Genomic DNA, 25,153 nt, shown 5'->3' on the forward strand with positions numbered 1-25,153 from the left:
GATGGCAAAATAATTAAAATGTCATGTTAATGTTCATATGTTGTGGTAATGCATATCACCAAGTATAAGTCAACCAAATGCTTAGGTTGATGGAACAGTCTTATTTAAAAATTAAAGTTGTGACCCATTTTCCTTCACATATTGTCGGCTCAAGTATGTACCTGTTCCCTTTAGGTTTTCAGCCCAACTCAGCCACTAGCTTTGTGACCTTCGGCAAAGGCCCTGAACCTCAATCTCCTACTCTGCAAATGGGAGCAGTCAGGTTTGTCTCAGATTTTTTGCAAAGGCTAATTGACTTCATGTTTGTATAAGTATTGGAAACAACCTCTGGCACGTAGACAGTGCTTAGTGAATACGATTTCCTTTTTCCCCATCTTTGAATATGTTTGTTATGAAATGCTTGAGTTTTTGGAGCCAAGGTATACTTTCATATACCTTGCTCACAATTCCGTAAGGTAGCTAAGGAAGGTGCGATTATGGCTTTCACATATAGAAGGAAACGCTGTCTCTGAGAGGTAAAGTAATTTGCTCAGAGTCATGCTGCAAATTGGTGCAGAACTAGAAGCCTGGCACCCTAATTCCTAGTCCTGTGATCTTTCCATTAACTTTTTATTGCCACCATTGCCTCCGCCTCAATGAAAGCTCCTGTTGTAGCCCACCCCAAACCAATTCCAGCTCCCAGGACGTGGCTCCTTAGTGCCTCTTTTCACCTCTCCCCTCGCTGCTGCCCCAGCTTCAATTCCATCCCATTCTTCAGTAACTTCCCTCTACCTCTACCTGGGTCTGGATGCTAGGAGACTAGACTACATACTGTATGAGTCCAAATGACTTTGGGAGGAATGTTCTTTTAAACAAAAGAGGTTGAATTAGATACCACCATACATATTGTGTTGTTAAATATCTACAGCATGATAAAATCATCCCAAATGTCACCAATCCCTGGGGAGCTTATTAATAATTAAGCATTTTTAGTTCACTTAGAAATGCAGATTCCATTTAACAACAGAATGTACACTAAATATGTCCATTATATTGCAGCTTGCAGCAGAATATGTTAGAGATCTCAGCTGGGTTTCTCCAGGACAGATGACAAAGTTAATGCAGGTATCAGTCTTTCCTAAGGCAGCAGAGGAGCCAAAAGCAGCATGCTGGATTGGTTTATAGGGTCTGCATTTATTAGGAGTGTTTATTAGGATGACTAATAATGGAAGAGACAACTTGGCAAGGGTAGGAGTGGATTGGAGGAGAGTCGGGAAAAGCCCAAAAGAAATGGGATGATCTCGAAAAACAATGGAAGGGCAGCAACCCAGGGTCTGTGTTGTGTGAATCATTTGTCCACACACTGATTTTTAAGCTTTTCAAGGAATAGTCAAACAAAACTATCATTTTATATGTTCCACTTGCTTGGAAGGCCATTTACTATTTTTTTTTTTTTTGGCTTATTCCAGAAAGATAAATAGTTGTGGTTACACACACACACATACACTACACACATGTACTTTTCACACACATACACACACACTTCACACACATACACACACACTCTCACATATACACACATGCACAAGTACTTTTCTTTAAAACGCAGTTTTTTTTCCTGGGCAAAGACAGAACAGTGAATATCAAGAAAGGAAGAATGGGGAAGAAGGGAAGCGCAGGAAGGAAAGATTGGAGAGAGGAAGGCAGGCAAGAAAATAGGCTGACAACCTTCTTTGTCTCTTCCAGAAATTTACTGTTTCTTCCTAGGCCCACTGAAAAACGTTCCTTTTGAAGGTGATAGAGAGGAGGGAGGAAAAGAGAGAGAAATTGAGATAAAGAGGAAGTGGGTCGCGGTTGTGGTGAGATGCAGGGAAATGAGTTGATCCAGACATTAGTGTTGGAGCTCTCATTCACTGTGCAATGTGGGATCTTAGGCTTGTTATTTAACTTCTCTGTCTAGGCCCCTTTCCTGCCAGCAGAAGTTTTCATGATCTTGGAGACTCCCTCTAGCCTTCGTGTTCCAGAAACCTAGGCTTGAAGCAGGGAGAAGGCCCCTTCTTAATGATACCTGAAAACTTTTGCAAGCTTTTAGCAGAAAATGACTGTGGATAAATACTTCTATTTCCTCATTTTCCAAACGGAAACTACATTGCAAGCTATGCCACTTCTTTCCTCCCATACTTAAAGCACCTGCCACACTAATAAAACAGTCATAAATTTAGTTGTAGGGGCTCCAACAAAGGAGCAAAATCCCCTCCTACTAGGGCAGCCAGGCTGTCACCAGGAAGTAAAGGCTGCAGGGGAGACTGCTCTTGTGTAGCATGTAGCCAGTCTGGGTGCTGGAGGGGCAGCAGGGCCGAGAAGCAGCACAGAGTGAACATGGGCAGTGGACTCCGCTAACATTGCAGTTTCTTAATTTCCTTCCTGAGATGATTGGGGTTCAGGGTCCAGTGAGTACCGCCTTAAAGGGACTTCCCGGTCTGAAAATGGTGTGTGCAAGTCTGGGGAATCATTCCCCAGGTGTTCTCCAAAACCAACACTTTCTGTTTTTTGGGGAGAAGGCAAGGAGTGTTATTTATTGCACAGCTGCCTTGAGAGAATTAGAGAGGGAGCTGAGCTTCAAAACAACTTGTGAACTTAGAGACTATGAAATGGTGGACAAAGATGATTTAAAGCCAAATAGATTAATAAACTCAATTATCTGGATGGTTTTCATTAGCCACTGGTTTTCCTTTTCTGAACATCACAGTTGTTTTTTCCTGCTATGAAGCAGCACATCCCCAATGAGAACAGTGTTTACTCTATTTCAACATTCACAGAAGCAGGTGGTGAGCTTTCCCGTTTAGCCTTAACACAGACACACACACATCACCACCACCACCAATAACAACCTGATAATGCAAAGAATTGCTTTGTTCTGTCTGTCTCTTTAAATAATCTAAAAATACTCCTTGGGTACCATCAAGGCTAATCATCACAATTATGCTTATAACCAAGCGGGTACCATCACCTATGGTCCATATGTTGCTTCAGATAGGGACTGCGGGGTCATATTAGATAGGGCATGGCCTCACTCTTCAGTAGGATTAACAGAAAATGTGTGCACGTGTGTGTGTGTGTGTGTGTGGGAATTGTTACCAGGTTTAGCTCCTGTAATTTCTCACACTTTAGGTTTCTGGCAGAGAAAAGCATCTTTGAAATTTCTAGGGTTCTAAGCATAATCACAGATTTTTCAAGCTGGCAGGAGTAGGGCCCAACCAACTCACCGCATAGATGATTAAATTGTGGCTCCAAGAAGTTAGCAAGATGAAGGGTGGGTCACCCAGCTGGTTGGTCAGAGATCCAGGAATGGAATCTTGGCCTCCAGGTTCCTTATCCTGTGCTCTTTCTCCTCAGTGTGGATTTGAAATCTGTTTTGCAGAATTTCCTTTAGGTTCTGTACTCAGCTGGAGACAATACATCATGTTATGGGTTTATATATCCAAAGTCTTCACTAGTCAAATGTTCCCCAGTGCTCTCTGCGCTGGTCCACACTGTCACAAGGCCACATCTCTGCAAAAAGATATGGCAGGAGCACTCAGCTCCAACAGAACACACGTGTTTTTTCATCAATATCCCTTTCTTTGCTCTGAGGTTAATTTCTGTTTGGCCTCAATTTCTTTTTTATCTGTGCCTATTCATTTATATTAGTTTGTATATCAACACTTACATAACTCATCTTTAAATCTGGGAGACACTGAACATAGCTAAATGCAACTCATAGAACCTGAAAAACAATCTAAGTTTGTGTAGTATTTCTTGTGTAGTATTTCTTATCCTCTTCCCATAGTGATATGATAAGTGGGAACTTTGAAATCATGTCAGTATCAAACCTCCCTTCTGAAGATGAAGCTAAATGACCTGCCCAAGGATATTACACAGAGCTGGGAATGGAATGCTCTCCCTAGACTCACTGACTTTTCTTCTTTTGATTATGCCATAATACTTATGAACCTACCAAAATATACGTTTATACTCTCTGCTCTTTTCCAAACCCCTGTTATAGATACTAGAAGTCAATCAGATGTACATGACATGTGCATAGAAAGAATATGGAGAGGACAGGATAAGGCCTGAGCAACCCAGTTTGTGCTGTTCAATGAATGAGCTACAAGCCATGTGCATATTTAAGTTAAAATTAAACGTTTAGTTCCTTAGTTGTACGAACCACTTTTCAAGTGTTCAGGAGCCAGAAGTGTGTAATATGGCTACCATACTACACACCATAGATATGGAACACTGCTGTCATAGCAGAAACTTCTAGACCTTTGGCCATCAGGACCAAATAATAATAATTACCATATACTGAGCCCCAATAGTATACCACACCCTGTCACTTGTGTTTAATGCCTATTATCTAATTAATCTCTGTAAAAGCCATGATGTATTATTATTTGTATTTGCCAGAGGAAGAAACTGACCTATAAAATTCTTAATAATTTGCCCTCAGTGTTTGATAGTAAATGGCAGAAATATGAACACAGGCCTGTCGATGGCAAACTATAATATGACCTCCATTTCTCTGTGAGGAGTCATAAAAACTGATAACAATCTAGCAAACATTTATTGAGCAGCTACTATGTGCCAGGCACTGTTCTAACAGGTAGCATACGTATTCATAGACTCCTCTATAAGGTAGGTATGATTATTATTCTAATTTTATAGGTGAAGAAATGAGCTTAGGGAAGTTGAGAACTCTTGTGATCATTCGGCTACTAAACAATAGAGTCGAGATTTGAACCCAGGCCATCTGACTCTATAACCTGAGTTCCAAACTGCCACACTCCACTGATGAACAATTGGTGGTTACACCTGGGTTGTATGAAAGTCAAGGACTGACCTGTGACTTACGGTTCCAATCTTTGTTCACAGGGCCGGTTGCTCTTTCCAGGTGGGCTCCCTCGCGGGGCCAGTCCTCAAATGCCTCTGGTCAGAAGGATCTGCTCTGCTTCTCCCTGCAGCTGGCCAGCAAGGTCTGTTGCTCTCTCTGTAAAGCTGTTACTGCTAGAAGTCATCACAAAATGCAGCGTCTGAGTAAGTCTTAACATGGGTCCTTTTTCCTGCTGCTTCAAGTTGTCCCACCGCAGTTCACCACAGGGCAACTTTAAGAGCATCCTGTTGACATTCCTTCTTAACATTTGGCCAGCCCAGAAGACATCCCTTCAGTCCTGGAGGGCTGGCTGCATTCCAGGGCATGTTGGTGAATCCAGCATATCCTTTAATGTGAAGCAGTCTAATAGGCTCGTGCTTGGCTCAAAAAGTTGGCGGTGATGTTTGCGGCATTGGTCTGTGGATTTTTAGTTTGGTCTAAAACCAGGAGGCATATGGACACCATATTCCATGTGCCAGGCTCATCAGGATATTCTGATTTTTTTTTCTCTATTTTTCCATCGCTTTGATATTTTTAGAGCATTACTCCTATCTAAGAATTGAAATGCTGTGGTGATTTTCAATTGTGTTTCAGTGGTGAAATTCTTTGGTTCCCAATAGGATTTCCTTGCATGGGTTCCTATTTTGTCTTGGTCAACGTTTTGACTTTTCACACTTTTTTTTTTTTTTTGAGACGGAGTCTTGCTCTGTCGCCAGGCTGGAGTGCAGTGGTGCGATCTCAGCTCACTGCAACCTCCGCCTCCCAGGTTCAAGTGATTCCCCAAGTAGCTGGGATTACAGGCATGCACCACCACATCCAGCAAGTTTTTGTATTTTAGTAAAGATGGGGTTTCACCGTATTGGCCAAGATGGTCTCCATCTCCTAACCTCATGATCCGCCTGCCTTGGCCTCCCAAAGTGCTGGGATTATAGGCTTGAGCCATTGCGCCTGGCCTTCACACGCTTAGCCTGTCTGAAAGACAAGCCAAAATCCTTTGAAGGCTGTTTCAATGAGGCTGGGTCAACAGTCACCATATGAAAATTCATAGATGACTTTAAGAGAAGATGGTCTGTGAACTGTAAAGTTGGAAGTGCCCCTCTTAAGACCGGGAAACTCAGGTTTCTTTAGGTACTCTGGAACAAATAAATACTCAAACCAGCCTCAAACTATTGGTGGTATGTGCTGGCTGTGGGCAATACCAGCAAATAACTGGCAGGATCTTCCTGGGATCCTATAGAGCTTCTTTAGTGAGGTCAGTAACTGGCCATGTGGAAGCCAACTCATGCTATCAAAGGCTTTGTAAACTTGGAGGGTACAATGCACTTCCTCCATGTGACGTGCCACAAGGACCACAGGAAAGTCACTCCCACCTCCCCACTGCAGCCCAAATAACACGGCTGTCTTACAAGAGTACAACTGACCTTATCGTGCAATCATTGGCTTGCCAGGATGCTGACCTGAATTTTGCTACAACAGAAAAGTGTGGAAAGCTTGTGAGAGCTGTCTTATCATTCTCAATTTTTTTTCTCCTTCAAAAAAGATGAACTTGAAATCTTGCTGCCTGTTCTTGGCACCCCATATAATAATGAGTGGGAGATATGGCTATCTAACTAGCGTCTTCCATTTCAACTAAAAAATTTTCTCAGGTGCAGGACTGGGACTTACAACTCATGATTCCAGTTCCAGCTTCCTTAAGGTGGAACACATTCATATTTTAAAACCAAATTGACATGGATACTTCAAGAGGTAGTACATTCCCTCTCGTTGGAGAGACTTGAGCACAAACTGGTTGGCTATTTGTTTATTTTTATTTATTATTTTTCCATCTCTCTCTCCTAGTACTGGTTGGCTATTTAGAAGGCATACTATGATGGGGATTTAAGAACTGGTCAGACGGCCAAATTAGATTACCCAATCAAACCCTGACAGGCTTTGATTCTAGCTTGTTCTCCAGTCTGCAAATGTCTGTATCCATAATGTTCTACTCTTTAAATAGACCATGCTTTTCCTTCTCAGGGTCTTTCCCTAGGCTGTGTGCATGTGTATGTGTTTTAAATTTTCCTGGAACATCAATACATCCTAGTCCTGTACATGGCTAGTGTAGACTTTTTTTTAATTGTTCAAATGTTAATTTAAATGTTTTCTGCTTAGAGAGGCCATTTCTAATCCATCTGTCTAAATAGATACATTATGTTATTCTCTATCTCTGAATCTAATTGTCCCCCCAGATATATGCAGTTTGTAAGTATACCTGTAACTGTTTGTCAGTTGGTTGGCTGTAGCCCGTAGGAGAGACCTGTGTCTATTTTATTAATGTATATCTGTGTTTAGTATATAACAGGCACTTAAATAATTTTCAAATATCTGGCTGAATGGATGAATATTAAAATCAGATTAAAGTCATTTATAGAAACTACGCTGCAGAATTTTTTAGCTGGAAGACATGTTTAGAGACAATCTATTCCATTGTTTACTAGTGAAGTATAAATACTTCAGTTTCTTCTTTCCTTACTCTGCAAGGTTGATGGTTGAGCTATATACATTTCTAAGTGCTATATAATAGCTATTTTTGATTAGGTCACCTGTTGGGACTTGTTTACTGCATCATCAGAAATCCCAGCAAGAGAAAAGAGAAGTTTTGTTTTGTTTTGTTTGCTTTTTATACAATATCCAGGGCTTGGAAATGTATTTGTAGTCTATCACTCTCTTTCCAGATCATTTGGAATAATTTATCTTCCTTCAGACTTCATATAGCTCCAGCTTGTCTGTGGGGAGTGGGTGGGGCCTGAGGTCTTCCTCTGGTCCCGTGGGTGGACAATGACCTTGGCTGTCTGGCTCTTGAGCACCATGGTGAACTCTCCAGGTGGGGGCTGGCCACACTGAGTGTGTGTGGGACCAAAGTAGTAGGCACCAATGACCAGATGCATCAGCAACAAAGAGGGAGGCAGGCAGGTTCCTGAAAATAGAAAGCACATCACAAAATAGATGACGAGTTGATAACGCCTTGAGGCCTTTGTTCAAGAACACTCCGGCACTATAAAGGGAAAAATGACAGTGCCATATTCTTCTGTGAAGTGTGAGTCGGTTTCTCTTCAAGAGTTCTTCCCAAAGAAGGCCTTGTGGGTTGTGGCTAACTCAGTTTTCCATTTTTATCTAGATTTGTTCTTTAACGCAAGTGTTATTCTTTTCCAAGGCTTGCTGTATCATCACATTAACAATAAGATAAACTTGACAAAAATTCACTGAAAACAATAAATGTGGTAATTGCATATTCTTGTCCTAGGTATTCCCTTTTTGTTCTCAATGAAAAAGCAGTTCCAGCAGTTGTGTATGCTGTATCATTTGTTCACCTTAAATAAATACTTTTGAATCTAAAAATATAGCAGAAATAAAACTTTCTGAAAAAAATAAAAAGCTGAAACAGTGTCACATCAAAAATAAGAAATGGATTTTAGGGGATCAGGATGGTTTTCAAGAGGCTGATGTTTTCTGACAAACCAATCCCATTACAGGCTGCTATCTAGGGGATCTAAAGTCTACACCAAATAAGAAGCCTAGAACTCTAGCAGAATAGGATAAACACCCACTCAGATATCTTAGATTCATTTACACTTAAAAATATGAGTTAACTATGCTCATTGGCAGATATTTCATCAAAGTACAGATTTCAAGTAGCATTTGGTCAGCCCAAGATTATTATCTAGTGATTTATTTTAATTAGCTTTGCTTGAATTAAAAACGTGATTTTTTTTTTTTTAAATGAGTCTTGCTCTTTGCCCAGGCTGGCATGCAATGGCACTATCTCAGCTCACTGCAACCTCTGCGTCCTGGGTTCAAGTGATTCTCCTGCCTTAGCCTTCCGAGTAGCTGGGATTACAGGCGCCCAGCTAATTTTTTGTATTTTTCGTAGAAACAGAGTTTCACCATGTTGGTCAGGCTGGTCTTGAACTCCTGACCTCAGGTGATCCACCCGTCTCAGCCTCCCAAAGTGCTGGGATTACAGGCGTGAGCCACTGTGCCCAGCCAAAAACATGATTCTTAAGTGTGAGCAATGGTGAAAATTTGTAAGACTTCTACTAGATAGTGGTGCACAAGAGTTTGCCACTGCTAGGGTCATAGACTCAGCCTCATGTCTCTATCTACAGGTAACCCGTCCTACAACTGACCCAGGAAACTTCAGAAAGAAGCAAAGTGACCTGACCACTTTAGCATTCACACCTGATCCGTGGAGCAGCCTGGCTCTGTACCCTTCAGGTCATCATAACCTGTCTCCTCCCATTCACCTGCAGCCTTTTTAGAGGCAGGCTGCCAACACAAAGACAGATCTGACACAGCCTCCTCTTCTGTGCTCACACTTCCCCCATGACATGCCGGAACCAACACATCAGAGCAGACACACTCATAATAAGACCAAAAAGCAGTGACAATTTTACACCTAGGCCAGGTGCCAGAACCGACTGTGGGGAGGAGGTGCAGGGAGGGAGGGGACACCCTACTCTCAACACTTTTTTGAAAACACAGGTTAGGGTTACTATTAACTTGGTGCTACTAAGAGATTCTGGTTTGAGTTTTTGTTTTGTTTTTTGTTTTTTTTCCCCCTGGATCCTTTGAAGGTGGGGCCTCAGGTGAGGTAAAAAAAAAAAGTTTTTAGATCCCCGACATATATGAAACTAGCAGAGCTGATTAAGTGAGGGGGCAGAACCCTTATTATCAGCCCCGCATTGGCCAATGGAAGCCTGGGACCCTTCATGTTGCCATGTTGGTCATCTATACAGCATCTCTGCACCTCAAATAGGCTGAAATATTTTTAGCTTACAGTTATTTTGTGAGTCAGGAATTCAGGGATAGCTTAGCTGCATGATTTTGGCCCAGAGTCTCTTACCAGGCCAAGCTCTTGGCCAGGGCTGCTGTCATCTGAAGGTGTGATTAGCATTAGCGAATCCTCTTCCTAGATGGCTGACTCACTTGGCTGGTGAGTTGCTGCTGGCTGATGGTGGAGGCCTCAGTTCCTTGAAACATGGCCACTCCAAGCAACTACTTGAGTGTTCTCATGACATGGTGCCTGGTTTTCCCCAGAATGAGTGATACAAAAGACAGCAAGGTGGAAGCCACAATGCCTTTTACGGGCTTGAAAGTCACACTGTCATTCTGCAATATTCACTTGATCACACAGGTTAGCCCTGCTTCATAGGGGAGGAGAATATACAAGAACATAAATACCAGGAGGCAAGGATCACTGGAGGGCATCTGGGAGGCTGGCAACCACAGCTGCCTGTTGGTCCTGTCACTGGCTCTGGGAATCAGTCTGCCCAGTGCCTGGACTTCTAACAGCTATACAAATCTGATGCTCATGGAAATTCTCCAGTATCCTTTTAGAGAAGGGTCCACAGCTCCTGACCTACCTGCGTCAGGTGGATGCTGGCTCAGTCTCTTGCCCTAGCCACCACACCTCTGCTTGGGTGGCAGTGTGCATGCGGGGATGGCTAGGAAGGAGGCCCTGATGAGCCGGACACACAATCATGGCTCAGAATGCGGCTTTAAAGCCAGGCCCACCCCCAGAGACTCTTCCGGCTCTAAAATGGCCATCTAAACCTAAGTAAGTGTCTGAGTTACACCTGTGAGGCTCTGGGGCGAATGCGGCCTCACTGGATTTCTAATCTTTTCCTGGAGGGAAATAACCTTGCTGACTCAGATGAGAGTAAGAAGTTGTTAGCAGTTGCTGGGTTCACCTTCGGTGGAAATCTGGAAATTCCAATCAACCACCATCATTTTCTGCAAGATAATCTAACCTAATTTCAACTGTAAAATTTAAATTTTCAAATTTACTGAAGAGATAGTACATGCCAGCAGTTATACACAGTATTTCCCTTAATCATCACAAAAAAACCTGCCTACGTAGTAGGTATCAGGCCCACCATTTTATGGAGGAGTGAACTGAAGCCCCAGAGGTTAAATTCCCAGCTAGCAAATGGGGGAGCCGGGGTTCCACCCCGTGTGTCTGCCTCCCAAGCCCGGGTGATACAACTCTGTCAGAACTCTCCAAAAGAGAAGGGGCATAAATCACAGGTCTATCCAGGGAGCGGAGGGAGAGGGGGAGTGCCCCACACAGTCACAGCAGCAGGGCAGGAGGAGGATGGGGGTTGGGGACAGCGGAGAACAGATGGGAGCTCCTGTTAGGAGCCACGTTTCCTCGGCTGGGAACCCTTACTCCTGAGTCTCTGCAACAGCGATGCCAGGTCTGTCTCAAGGGCGGCAAACTGTGCCTCTCCCTCCTCCTACAAGGAGAGTCGGGTTGTTCATAATGATAGTTACTCTCTGCCAGGCTTCCTGCTAAGTTAAGAAGCACTTTTTAAAATTCTCACAACATTCCTAGTATTATTCCCTGCATTTGATAGCCAGGGAGGTGCGGAGTTGGGAAGTTTAGGAACATCCTCAAGGTCACAGAGCCCCAAGGTGTCAATGCTCACGTTTCAATCCAGGCTTCTGACTTTAGGGCCAGCAGAATCTTTAACATCATGTTCCACCAAGCAGAGGTTGGGGGGTCAGGCGACCACATGGGCCGTTCATCTTTGCAGGAGCTGACAGCGTTAGCCCCGACACAGAGGGCATGGGCCCCGCGGCTCCTCCGGGAAGGGGGCTCGCTCGCCCGCCCGCCCAGGCACCCCCTGGGGGAGCCTCCCGCTCTCGGGCTCGGCCAGAGCCCGCTGCTCAGGGGCCTGAGGTCAGGTCAAGGAATCCTCCTGCGGGCCTCGGCATTCCTCGAGAGGAGGGCGACTCCCGCCGGGCGGGCCTGCTTTCGGGGTGGGTCCGGGCTCCGCGGCCGGGATGGGTGAGCTGGGGAGCAAAGCGCCCAGGCTCGGACAGGCGTCAGGCGCCGCAGCGCGTGGGGCTGCGCACGCGGTCCCCATTTTCCTCCCGCTGGTCTGTGTGCCCCTCGGGCGGAAGCCGAGGCCGGCTGGCCGCAGCCCCGCGCCCAGGGAGGGAGGAGGAGGGGAAGAGGCCGGGGGCGCCCTGCTCCTGGGACGCCGAAGCCCCGGAGGCTTTGTGTATTCGGAACCGGATTCCCCACCTCCCTTCCCCGCCTCCCATTCCCGCTTTCTTTTTCCCTGACCGAAGTCCCAGTAGAGTATCCAGCAATTAGCACGCGAAGAGGGGGTGGAAGGCGGCGGCTGCGGCGGCGGCGGCAGGGGTGGGGGCGGCGAGACCCCCGCTCTGGGCTCGGCCCCGCGCTCCGCCTGCGCTGCCTTCGTGCGCCACCTACCGGCTGCTCTGGGCTGCTGCGGCGCCCGCCAGAGCTGTTCCTAGGCAGATCTTGATCTCCGTGGACAATAGACAATGGGATTTTTTTTTTTTTGGAACAATGATTTATTTTGGGGGGTGGGGATAAGGAGGAAGAAGGGAGAGAGGGAGGAAGCAGCAGTGTGTTTGTCATAGCTTTAGAAAAAAAATCTCTGTTCTATCATTGTTTCTGCATATCCATTATATTGAGGACAAAAGAATCCCGTTCTGGAACAACAAAGCCAAGGGAAATGTTTTCTGTGGCTGACATTTAATTGTGTGCACAAGGTGCTACATTATCATGGGGAGAGATTGTAGAAAAGAACAGGGCCAGCCTCGGTTCAAAAGCCTGACTTTTCTGCTTTAAGATGTGAGCTTGCATGTGCCCCATTTTAGATTGTCTCATATATCTCCACTCATGTTATACACGACGCACAATTCTACATTTCCTTATAGTTTTCCAACCCACCGCAAGGAATCCTTGCGGATTATTTTTGCACCACCTCCAAGGTCTATTCTTTTTACAGATAACAGGGATCATCATGTTTTGCTTCACAACTTCCCTACATGTTTCTTTTTTAGAAGCTGTTAGGGACCTTGGAGAATACGTAGTCCAACCCTCTCATTTTACAGATGAAGAGGTAGAATGCCTAGTCCAAAGTCACACAAATAATTAGAGAGGGAGGCAGGACCAGACCTCTTGTTTCCTAATCCCTGGTCCCTACGACCTGCTGTTTGATGTCCTAATGCCCAGCACTCCTGGACTTGCTCGCTGCATGGCCTCCTTTCTGGCAGGAGAAACCCCCTACACAGCGAGTTGTGTTCCACAAAGATGGGTGCTAACTCAGGCCAAGGGGACAGAAGTGTAAGCTTCCTGGCTTGGTGGTAATCCCTTTCACCACCCCCCCCCACCCCGCTTTCCACCCCACCACCTCTGTAGCGTGAAGAAGGGGAGCAGTGTGGATGTCATCTTCATTTATTTATTTCATTATTTTGCTGTGATAATATGTAAAACCTATTGCAGTTGTCCCCAACTCTCCAGAAAACATTCTCCCCTGGGATGCAGGGACTGAGCGCCACCTCTGATACTGGGCTAAACCAGAAGCATAACAAGAAATGTGTTCCATCTTTGGAAATTGTACTCAGTGGTCTCTTGGCAAAGGGTGGTTTGCCCTTGGGAACTTAAATGATATGGATTTCTTTCCAAGGCTCATGAAAAATCCTTGGGAAGAGGCAGATAGCTGATTATGCTGTAGAACAGAGACATTTTTCTTATGCCACCTTCCAAAACACTACAACAGACGGCGCTCCCCTTTAAACTATTACTATGTCACACTGAGACAGAAGAATCTTCAAGTTTTAAATGAGAAGCTCAGTAAACATCTTCGCACATCCAAAATGAGTCAACCCATCATAACATGCTTGTTTTAAAAGTTGTTCAGTCTGTTTAAAGCAAATAGACCAATCTCACAGTCTGCAGACAACCAGACAACAAGCAGAGAAAATTTCAAAACAAAAGACCAGAGCATTCCCTAACTCTCTTTAAACTGTCTTCTAAAAGCGTAGAAAAGAAGAAAACACACTTGGGTTGTAAACAATTTCTAAAGCTTTCTGCTGGGTTTTGGCACTTTAAGAGAACTGGTTTATACAGGGGCCATGTGACAGGGGCCTGTTAACAGGGAGCTTAGATCTCTACACCTCCTAGTTTTCCTTTGTTTGTTCCTTTTTTTTTCCTACAGGGTAGTGATTCATCCTGTCTCTACAGAAAGATCCACAGTTCAATGATATTTTAATATGACAACCACACACTTAACAAACACCTTGCCTCAAGGATTTTGTTGAGAATCAAGTGTGATCAAATGAGATAATGTAGGTGAAAGTACTTTTAAAAGCCTAAGGTACTCTTCAGATGTGAGGTCTTACTCCCTTGTATTTGAGTGTTTGAAGGCATTGAAATTATTAATTGGAGCACTGCTGTAACTGCTGTAGAGCTGTGATTTGGCCTTTGTTTTTTTTTTTTTTTGACAGGGTCTCACTGTGTTGCCCAGGCTGAAGTGCAGTGGCACAATCTCAGTTCACTGCAACCTTCACCTCCCAGGCTCATGATCCTCCCACTTGAGTTTCCCAAGGATGGCCCATTTTTCAGATAAGAACTTAGGGTTACACTTCAAGGGTAAAGCTTAAGGTAGATTAGAGCATATTCAAATCTCATCTTAAAGAATATCCTCACATCATGTTGGAATCTGGTAAATGCTAACATACTGGTGACTCATTGCTTCCCCAATGTCCTTATTTGGTAGCATGCAAATAAAAATGATCATTTTCAGATTTAGATTTTCTCAAACCGTGGTGCGAGCAGCTATTTTTACTTTTGCTTCAGTCACCATTCTCTGTAGTAGAAAGTGTATTTAGAGTTGTAAAAACTGTTTTTCCATTTGCAGCCTAAATTTAAATATAGGATACAGCCACTAAAGTACTCTCCTGGTCAGATACAGGAGTCACCATAGTGAAATCCAGGACTTCTGACATGTGGCCCTCATTTCCATCCATTTAAGGACTCCATACCACTAACTTCACAAGTGTTTCATGAGACCATTTCCATAGCACTTCCCCTTAGGACACCTCAGTTGACTTGCAAATGTTCTATTGCTAATTCTTTTAACATTTGTATTTGAGAGTGGTGGGTCCATTGGAAAGATATCCAACTTGCAGAAAGTGAAACCTCACCCAGTCGTCTGCCTTCTCTATTATAGGCCATGGGACATATACCCTGTACTTGATTCCACAAGAAATGACCAATGACACCAAAAAATGAGCAAATCTTAGAACCCTAATTTCCCAATAGTTGTCCTGCCCCACCAAAACCAAAAGTCGGACATGGTAGCTCACACCTGTAATTTTAGAGCATGGGGAGGCCAAGGCAGGAGTATCCCTTGAGGCCAGGAGTTTGAGACCAGCCTGGGGAAAATAGTGAAACCCCATTTCTACAAATGAGTAAATTAATTAAAAGCCCCAGCCTGCTCTCACGTTTCTCCAGGGATCAGAGCTGGGGTTTACCTCCTGCTCAAGGCACTGGCTGCTGCTGGGCCAGGGGAGCTTTGGACACATCACCCGGTTTAACCCCAGGACTCTATGCGACCTGCATCCCAGCCCTGACTCAGCAGCCTGTGCTGTGACTAACTTCCTGTGACTGGGCTTTCAGATGTTGATGTTGATGATGTCCCTGCCAGGAAAACCGGTCCAGATTGGCCAGCTATGAGAATAATTTCAAGTGGGTTTCAGGTAAATTACTTTCTGATCACCAATCCCTTTCTCTTTGATAAAATCTCCTGTGACTCTTGAGGCCAGGTTGGTGGCACTAACTCACTGGATGCTTATGTTTATGAGGCTTTTGGGGGTAGGTAGATGAACCTTGCCAGTTCTCCTGTCCTGGCTGCCCTCTCTTGTTTCAGATTTTTGTGATGGACTAGAAGACTTAGACCCAGAATCTGACACCAAAGCCTGATGAAACATGAGGCAGTGCCTGGCCACCAAACCTGCCCCCAGAGCAGGTGGCTAAAGGCAGGAAATAAAGAGGGTGCTGGTAGGTGTTGCACCTTAGGCAATGGAGTATGCTGTCTCCTCTGCCTAAAGCCACCTGCCCTATACCCATCCCAGATGGGGCCTTGGTCAGTGGGGCCTTCTCCACTCCCCTCCCCAGACTCTACCATCTTTAATGGGGACTTTGGTCCCTGTAAATTCTTGCAACATATGAAATGCCCAGTGGAAATGCAAAATAACCATGTCATCTTTCACACATTTATGGTATGTTAGCAGTGTTTCTAATAGCCACTAAGGGACAAGAGTTTATCTTTCTATCTTACATCTCATAAATCTCTTCCTTTTTTTCATCCCTAGTGTAAATTGTGCTTAGACCAATAACACATTTAAAATTATAGAGCTTTTCATCACTCCGAAGATGCTCTTGCCTGTGATAGGAACGATGGCTACATCTGAAGCTGAGCAAATTTATCTTTTCTGTTCGTCTGCATCAGGGTGACCTCTGGAAGGTAGGTAAAAGATTTTCACTTAGCTGGGCACAGGCTTTGTTCAGGGCATCTGCTTGTGAGAGCCAGTGTTTAAGGGAGAGTTTTGGGCCTAGGGGAGAGCCCAGCAATCTGTGTCTCTGTTCTTCTTCAGAGTTTCTTTTTCAGACTCCAAACTGAGGGCGAATCATCTGAGCTCTCTCATGGCGGTGAGGAACCTGGGTTGTATAAATATAGGTCAGTTATTTAACCTGTCTGTGCCTCAGTCTTCTTAGGGGATAGTAATAGCTCTCATAAGTTCATTGTGAAGATTGAAAGCACTGGAATGTGTGAAGAGCTCAGCACAGTGCCTGGAGTATAATAAGCACTTTTCAGTGCCAGCCAGCATCAGAATCATGGCTGTTTCTATCCTCCTGTTTCCATGTGGCAGCCTTTTGCCCTGCCAGGTCCGTAGAGCTGCTAGGGGAATCCATGCACCATAGATGTCGCTGCACCTCTGGCTACAGTGCCATGAATCTTCGCATCAGTCTGCCTCCTGGGCAAGGACCAAAGCACAGGCAGAATTGGTGATAAGCTAGCAGAAACTCCAATCCCAGGCATGAATGGGGTCCTCAGACAGTTCTTGCTGCTTCTTTCCACTCCTGACTGCTGTTTCTCACATAGGTCATCTGTCTGCTCCCACTCTCAGCCTGCCACACCTGCACGGCATAGTGGACTGTCGCCAAAGCAGTCTGCGGAGGTGCTCTTTCCACCCTCCGCCAAGCACTCAAGCTCCGTTGAGTCTTTCTTTCTGCCCACACAGCTCTAGAGGGCCCAGACCCAGGGTGGGAACAACCCCCATTTTCTAGCTGTGATGAGATGTTTATTAGGCAGTTCTTTCTCCCCAGATTTTACCCATATCTAATTGGAGGATTCATCTTGTCCCCTTTTCCAGAAGTACAACCTCATCTACCACTTTCTGCAGTGTTCCTTGGTTCTCCTTGAAGCCAGCTCCTGTTTCCAAATGTGTAGGAGACATCTCTATTCCTATCTCCATCAAACATTGGATTTTTTGATTGAGATGTCTTAAGACATTTTCTACCCTCCTCCAGATAAGACACACTCCATATAATCAGGCCATCCTTAACCAAAGCACTTGCCCTTCTCTCTGGGATGGAAGGTGAATGCCATGCCCATCTCTCTCTCATCTGACCTCACTGCTTGAAGTTCCTTATTTGCAAACTTTACCAGAGATTCATTCATTGTAGAAGCTCAAGAAGTGCTTTAGATTGTGTCTGAGTTGGAGCACAGTCAATCTTCCTCCAGGGCTTCAGGGTCTGCTTTCCCTTCTCTTTCTGAGTTGTTGAGTAAGCCCCAAGAATAGCTTGCATTTTTCCTCCCCTAGGAAACAAACCTAGTGTAGAAATTACAGTTCCGTTTTTTGAAATGACGGCATATCATATGTGCTAACATTTCTTCCTTATCATTGTTCTCCCACCATGTGTCTATCAATGGATCTATCATCCATCAATGGCTTCTTGCTGGCTACACACTTACATCTGAGCCAGAGTACTTTCACTAAAAAGCAGATGTGCCAAGATATGACTTACCTCTGAACAATGGCCTGGTTTTCGCCAGTTTCTCTTTGCTCTCAACAAGTGGAATTGGACATCTCTTTCATAGCAGCATGCGATACAGAAATGCCTAGAAATGCACAGACAGGGTTATTACTGAAGCGGATATAAGTCAAGGGAAAAATGCATAGGCAAGGCTCAGAAACAGAGGAAACACCTTTGTCTACAAAAGGTTGGGTATGGCTAAGCGGTGATCAACACTTACAAGATGAAAAAGGATGCCCATCTTTGATTCCTCTCTCTTTTGCAACCCCATGTACAGTTGGTCACTGAGTTTCGCTGTCCTTTCTTCACTTCATAACATCTCTTGCATTTCTTTCTTGCTTTTCATTCATACTGTGCTCCAACCCTGGTTAGAGTCTTTTTATCTCATATGTGGTCCATTGCAATAGCTTTCTAATTGTCTACCTACTGTACATATTTTCTCTTCAAAAATCACCCTACAACTGCCATTGGATTAATCTTGTAAAAGTACTACTTTTCGGCTGGGCATGGTGGCTTGCACCTGTAATCTCAGTGCTTTGGGAGCGCAGTCAAGGCAGAAGTTCGAGACCAGGGAAACATAGTGACCCCATCTCTAAAAAGAAAAGAAAAAGTTATCCAGGCATGGTAGTGTAGTCCCAGTTACTCAGGAGGCTGAGGTGGAAGGATGACTTGAGCCTGGGAGTTCCAGACTGCACTGAGCTATGATCACACCACTGCATCCCAGCCTGGGTGACAGAGTGAGACCATGTCTCCAAAAACTAACTAGTTAAATAAATAATGTTTTCTCAAAAGTTTTACCTGTAATCCTCTAATTTACCTCTAAGAAGATGTCCACAATTCTCACTGTATAGCATTAGAACCCTCCATGAAGCAGCTCTCCAGTTTACTCATCTATTTCCCACCATTCTTGATTAAACCTCCACTCATGTCAAGTGGGTTTACCTCTCCTCATCTAAAATTTGCTCATGCCACTCCAGTTCCTGGATACACCCTTCCTTTTCCTTTCTGCCTTTCCAAATCCTCCCCCATTCCTTGAGGCTGGGTCAAGTCAATACTCCCAGCTTGAAATGATCACTCTCCTCAGAATACCCTGAGACATTATTTGTAATATAATTAATTTTGAGCACTCAGCAAACACTGTCCTATGACATTTTCCCTAATGTTTTGAGTTGCTGCTTAACTTCCATATGCATACCTCTCATCATATGTCCTGAGTGGTGAGCTCCTCATGGATGGTTGATTCATATTCTAACTTCCTTCCAAAGCTTCTAGCATGAGGCTTGCACCAAGAAGGCATTCAATAATATTGGACTTCATTAACAGAAGAGAAAGCAACTGAAAAGGAAGACAAACTAGCAAAGCCATTTTCATCACCAGCAAAGAAATGACAGGTCCAGAGTTTCGTTCCTGTGCACATTGAATTTCCATGTGTTGAAATGATGGCGAGTGTGTTTTTCATAGCATTACATATCTGGAAAGAATCTTGTGAGGTCATCTTGACCACTTTCCTGGCTCTAAGTCATCAGAGACAAAAAGAGATCTATCATATGCTCGAAGAACCTAGAGAGAAAATTCCTCAGGTATTTTGGATACTTGAGTCTCAGGGTGTATCAACTCTCCCCATAACAATTCTCTCACTTGTCACTCCAGGCCAATGTCCTGAAATTTCAGTGTACTCAAATTTGCTAAACCCCTCAGTATATGTTTAAAATGTAGGCTTCCAGGCCCACTCCAAAGAATAACATTCACTTATTCTGGAGTGGGGACACATGAATCTGAAACATATATATTCTCTTTATGTGTAATATATCCCAGGTGATTCTGATGCAGGTGGTCTGTAAAACACACTGTGAGAGAGAAAAGAAATTGTTCTGATTTAATTTTTTTAAATTTTAGTTTAAGCATATTCATTCCAGGACCATTTGCCATGAACATTAAAAAACAGCTGATTAATAGTTTTTCTTAGTAATCACATTTCCTTACATACATATTTTTAGCCTTATGTATATTAAGATCTCTCTGTGTTACGTTGAACTCAACGTTCAACACATATTCATTGAGCACCAATGTGCCAGGCATCATAGCTATGAAGATGAATTAGTTAAGTACTAAGGTAGGTTGATCCTCATTCTTAGGAAGCTCACAGTTTAGTGGGAAAGTGAAAAACTGTGATAATGATGGTGATGACCTATTACCTTTCATCCAAAGTTTGTAGACATTATATATGTTTGTGGCAGTCCAGCAGGAGCAGAGACTTGGGGTTTGTTGTCTGTGGCACTGGGCAGAAAGAGTATGCAATGTGCCCCCTTGCTCTGGCTCCTGACTCTGTGCCTTTAGGGCTAATGAAAAGAAAATGTCATCACCCCACCATTCCAACAGCTTTCCAAGAGCAATGAGCATTGGTCAATCAGTCAACTATGTCTTACTGAACATTTGGAATGACCAGCACTCTGTAAGGCATTTGCAGAGGATGTTGCTCCCTTCCCATACCCCAGACTTTGCCACAATAGTGCTCCAGTCCTTCCCCATTCATTTGGGTCCCTTTGATTTCCCTGCCAACAACAGAAAAGGCTGAATGCCCTCTGCATTCATGAAATATTTAGTGAGTATTCCAGTGTGCAAGGCACTTGCTAAATGATGTGATGAATACAAAAATGAATCCAACACAGATTTGACTCTTAAGGAACTTACAGTCTAGTGCTGAGATGCATCATGTACCAGTCACAAAGTAGAATATAAGCAAATATACCATGGGGTTGCTTCCAGCCAGGAATGGGAAAGGGGGCTGAAGGTATGGAGGGATAAGGAGTGAGGACCATTGTGCAAAGGGGAGGTGAGTTCGGGCTGGAGGTATTGAAGGACATCTGGTGAAGATGGCCAGCAAGGAGTTAGAGAACGTGTGACCAGAGCTTGGAAGGAGGGATAAGCAAGGGACACTGGTGTCATATGAAGCAGGACTGGATTCTATTGTCAAAAGAGTGCAGCTGGCAGGAGAAGGAGAATTAAAACACGAGAGAGGTGACTCAGATATGCCATCTTGTCTTATTAGACTTCAATTTAATCACTGAGAGGTTGAATTTACAGTGTTTGAAAGATGAATTAAAACATTCTATTTCCTGATGTAACTCAGAAAATACATTTTCATTGTTCCCCTGCCTTTTCTTGGGTGATAGGCTTTGAATATTTCCAAGGTCTCTACTAGACCTATGAAAGAAAGGCTTTTTGAACTAGACTAGTGCCTCTGTGTTTGTTTTATTCAGGAAAAAATGGAAGGAACAACAGATGGAAGAAAGGAAAGAGGAGAAAGAGAACAAGGTCTCTGTTTATGGGCACCTCTGTTTGGTGAAGATTGAGGAGAAACATCGTGGATTCTGACTGTGACTTGATTGAGGTGAAACGCGTTCTTTATCAGGCTGGGCTTGCTCTCAGGGCTTTCAAGGACTCCATGTTGAAACCTCCTATCTTTGGTACATTGGATTAAAAATATAATCTCCAAAACATTGCCCTACAGTCCTTTTGTGCTGTGGTTTCTCTCTTTGCTTGTCTTTCTATATCATCTCTCCTTGTTTCTGCTATAGAGTATTGGGCTCAATGATAGTGGCTCCTTGAATAGGAGCACAGGGAAGTGAGGTTGGTGAAGAAATAGCTATGAGTAAACGTATTAGTCCATTCTCATACTGCTATAAAGAACTACCTGAGACTGGCTTATTTATAAAGAAAAGAGGTTTAATTGACTCACAGTTCCACATGCTATACAGGAGGCATGGCCGAGGAGGCCTCAGGAAACTTACAATTGTGGCGGAGGGGTGAAGGGGAAGCAAGAATCTCCTACATGGCAGCAGGAGAGAGAGAGAGAGAGTGAAGGGGGAGGTACTTCAGACTTTCAAACAATCAGATCTTTTGAGACTTCTATCAGGAGACAGCACTGGGGAGATAGTGCTAAGCCATTAGAAACCACCCCATGATCCAATCACCTCCCGCCAGGCCCCTCCTCCAACACTGAGGATCACAACTCGAGATGAGATTTGGTGGGGACACAGAGCCAAACCATATCAGAGAATAACACCAAAGTGTTGATTTGAAAATTTTCTTAGAGTAACTGTTTAGGCACAGGCAAATTAAAATCCTATGCATAATCCTGTTTGGGTGCATTTGCATCTCTTTAAACTATCTCATACAGCTGGATGTCATCCTTGGAGGGGAGCTAGTGGAGCTCATGGCCAGAGTACCTAGCAAATTTTCAAAGACCTTGTGACTTATGTTTACTTGCTTGACAAGGATATTCCTGCAAGGAGCATGAGACTTTGTCTTCCACAGAGCAATTTAGCACCATCAGTGTTACAGAGGCTCCAACCAGCTTGCACAGGTAAGCCAACTAGAATGTGCTGCTGATGTACAGCTAAAAGAAGGGTGAGCATGAGGCCGGGGGCTCTGCATTCCAGATCTATACTCAGAGACTCTTCCTGAGCCATGCACAGAGCAGCTGTGGGTGAGAGGTGAGCTGCTCGCTGCTGAAACACCCCATTTGGTGAAGCAGACCTTTGTTTGAGATGACGCCGGGAGTGAAGGCAGGTTATCATCGCTGTACCCAGTGGTCTGACAGAGCAAACGGAAGAGCTCGGTGAGGTGAGGAGAGGTGAGAGAGGTGAGGAAAAGATTAGCGAGGCTCAAATGGGATAATCGGAAAAAGCAGGGGCAGGCAGTAAATTATGCCCCTTTTACTTGGCTTAGTTATCATATCACCCGAATGGGTGAAATAGGTCAGCAACCCATGGATGAAAAGCAAACTCAGAAAGGGTCACAGAGGTGAGCTAAGAACCGAGCTCTGAGGACACTTTCCGGAGTCCGTGGACATGGTGTTGCTGGATTTTCAAGCTTAGAAAGAGAAACAGGACAGAATAAGTCAACAGTCTTCTGTGATTATCTGGAGGTCTTTTTCATGTTGTCAGAACCTAGACCTATCAGTAGGAAACAGGTTGAAAAGTCTCACAAATGCAGAGGCAAACAAAGCAAGGGAGTGGTAATTGTTTTGTTTTTTAAGAGACAGGGTCTCTTGCTGTTGCCCAGGCTGGAGTGCAGTGGTACAATCACTGTTCACTGCAGCCTGGAACTCCTGGGCTCAGGCAATTCTCCTGCCTCAGCCTCATGAGTAGCTGGGGCTATAGGCATGCACCACCATGCCCAGCTAATTTTAAAAACATTTTTTTAGAGATGGGGTCTCACCATGTTGCTCTGTCTGGTCTCAAACTTCCAGCTTCCAGTGATCATCCCTTCTCAGTCTCCTGAGTTGCTGGGAATTACAGGTGCCTGCCACCACAACTGGAAGGAAGTGGTGGTTAATGTGGGTTCTGGACTGCTTACTTTTGCCTCCCACCCCAACCTGCAGCCTTGTTCTGTGACCTTAGGAAGTTACCTTGCCTCTTTGTGCCTTGGTTTTCTTATGTGTGACAGGGAAACAATAATTGTACCTGGACCTTCATACATATAAAGTTCTTAGTTCCTAGCACTCTTAAGTTGCTCGCAGTTGGAATACATTCAAAAAGACTAGCTGAGAAACACTTGAGAGCATGGTTTCGATGCCCTTGAGGTCATTTTGGACATTTGCAGGGACTTCTTTTGGTTGTTACAAGGATGGGGTACTACTACCATTTACTGGGTGGAGGCCAACAGAAACAATTCATCCTGTATCCCACATGACTTTTGAGTGTTCTCATCTGGGATGTACACATCCCGATAGGTGAAAAACCTAATATTATTTGAACTTAGAATCTAACTCAGTTTTTAAAAATTCCATGAGTTCTTTTTGCATTGTTTCCACATACACTGAATTTTGCATGATCATACCAATCAAGAAGAAGATTATACTCTGCTTTGTTTAGAGTGCTGTCAGGAGTGGTTCCCTATTTCAGAAAATCACCTCACTGATGACAGAAACAATGACCTGTCAGAGCTGCATTTGTAACTATTATGTTCCTAGGGCCTCTACGCATCTGTGAGACCTCGTGACTTGATTGTGACTTCTAGCATAGCTCTGCCTGGGCATATATATATATATTATATATATATATATAGAAATGCGCATTATTTTATTATAAATATTATTGTGTCTCTTTTATATCAGTTAGGGCATTGTGTTGATTTCTTTTTGAAATGTGTGAGGATGAGTTATGTATATTAATTTTATTGAGGATATTAAAAAGCCATTATAAAAAGGAGGTGTTAGCTCTGATAGGTTTTTGGAGCTAAGCTCAGCGTAATCATGATGGTTGTAGCTCCCAAAAGTTGGTCCCTGAGTCAAGGAAATCAGAACCCAAAGAAAGGGTATTTGACTTGCTCTCAGTTTGCCTGTTTTCTTTTAACCAGGTATTTAAATGCTTATGTGGTGGTCAGAGCATTTTGGTATATTGCTTGTATCTTCTGTTAAAAGAAAAACTTTAGCTGCACTAAAATTAGAAGAGTTTAATTGAACAGTGAACAATTTGCAAATCGGGCAGCCTCCTGAGCCACAATAGGCTCTGAGACTTCAGCACAGCCACGTGGTGGAAGAGGATTTATGGACAGAAAAGGGAAAGTGACTTACAGGAAATGGAAGTGAGGTACAGAAACAGCTGGATTGGTTATAGCTCCACATTTACCTTATTTGAACATGGTTTAAACGTTTGGCCACATTTGATTGATCAAAACTTGGTGATTGGCACAACAGTAGGCTACAGTTTGTTTACACTTCCATGTAGGCTATAGTTCACGATGTGCAGAGAAACCTTTAGCTTTAGGTTAAACTTGATTTAACACTACCCTCAATGATCTTGAAGTCTAGTTTCTGATTAAGATGTGGCCATCTGTCCCGTCTCTATAGCACACTTAACTTCAAGAGGAAAGACCATCTTTTGTGCATGTGAACTCTTCTCTCTCCCACTGTGGGAGCTAGATCACACCAGAAAAGCCTCTTTTCCAGGGCTTGGTGGAAAGACTGAGGCAGCCTGGGTTGGAGGACCTACTTTGGCAAAGGTGCCCTCTGCTGTGTCCAGGGCTGTCTCCCCAGCTGAACCATGATCTTAAGGGGCCCTGCTCTCTGCTGGGTAGGCCTGGTACAATTAATTCTGAGGCCCAGTCTTTGATTTGATTGCTGTTAAGTCCTGTTGTTTGGGGAGGGGGAGCATCTATTTACTCCCTGACATGGCCATACAGGGAAATGGAGAAGTTGCAGAAAAACTTTGTGGGTAAGAATGTCATACCTAGAAGATGATTGTGTTGCCTGACAGCCATGGGGAAGATGGCAAGTAGAGTCAGCTTTCTTGGGGGTGTGAGTCAGTTTGGGCTGCTGTAACAAAAATATCATAGACTGGGTGGCTTATAAACAACAG

General features: G+C 44.0%; 1 long non-coding RNA gene across 1 annotated transcript; it reads left to right on the forward strand.

Annotated features, from left to right (window-relative positions):
• The first annotated feature begins 15,366 nt into the window (after positions 1 to 15,366).
• Positions 15,367 to 21,281, forward strand: LOC117085939. Its single transcript, XR_004438140.1, has 3 exons — positions 15,367 to 15,448; positions 16,105 to 16,215; positions 21,050 to 21,281. It is a non-coding gene; the product is annotated as an uncharacterized LOC117085939 (long non-coding RNA).
• Positions 21,282 to 25,153: the final 3,872 nt, after the last annotated feature.

The sequence above is a fragment of the Trachypithecus francoisi genome, unplaced genomic scaffold, assembly GCF_009764315.1.
Source record: "Trachypithecus francoisi isolate TF-2019V2 unplaced genomic scaffold, Tfra_2.0 Lachesis_group1, whole genome shotgun sequence".
Lineage (NCBI taxonomy): Eukaryota > Metazoa > Chordata > Mammalia > Primates > Cercopithecidae > Trachypithecus > Trachypithecus francoisi.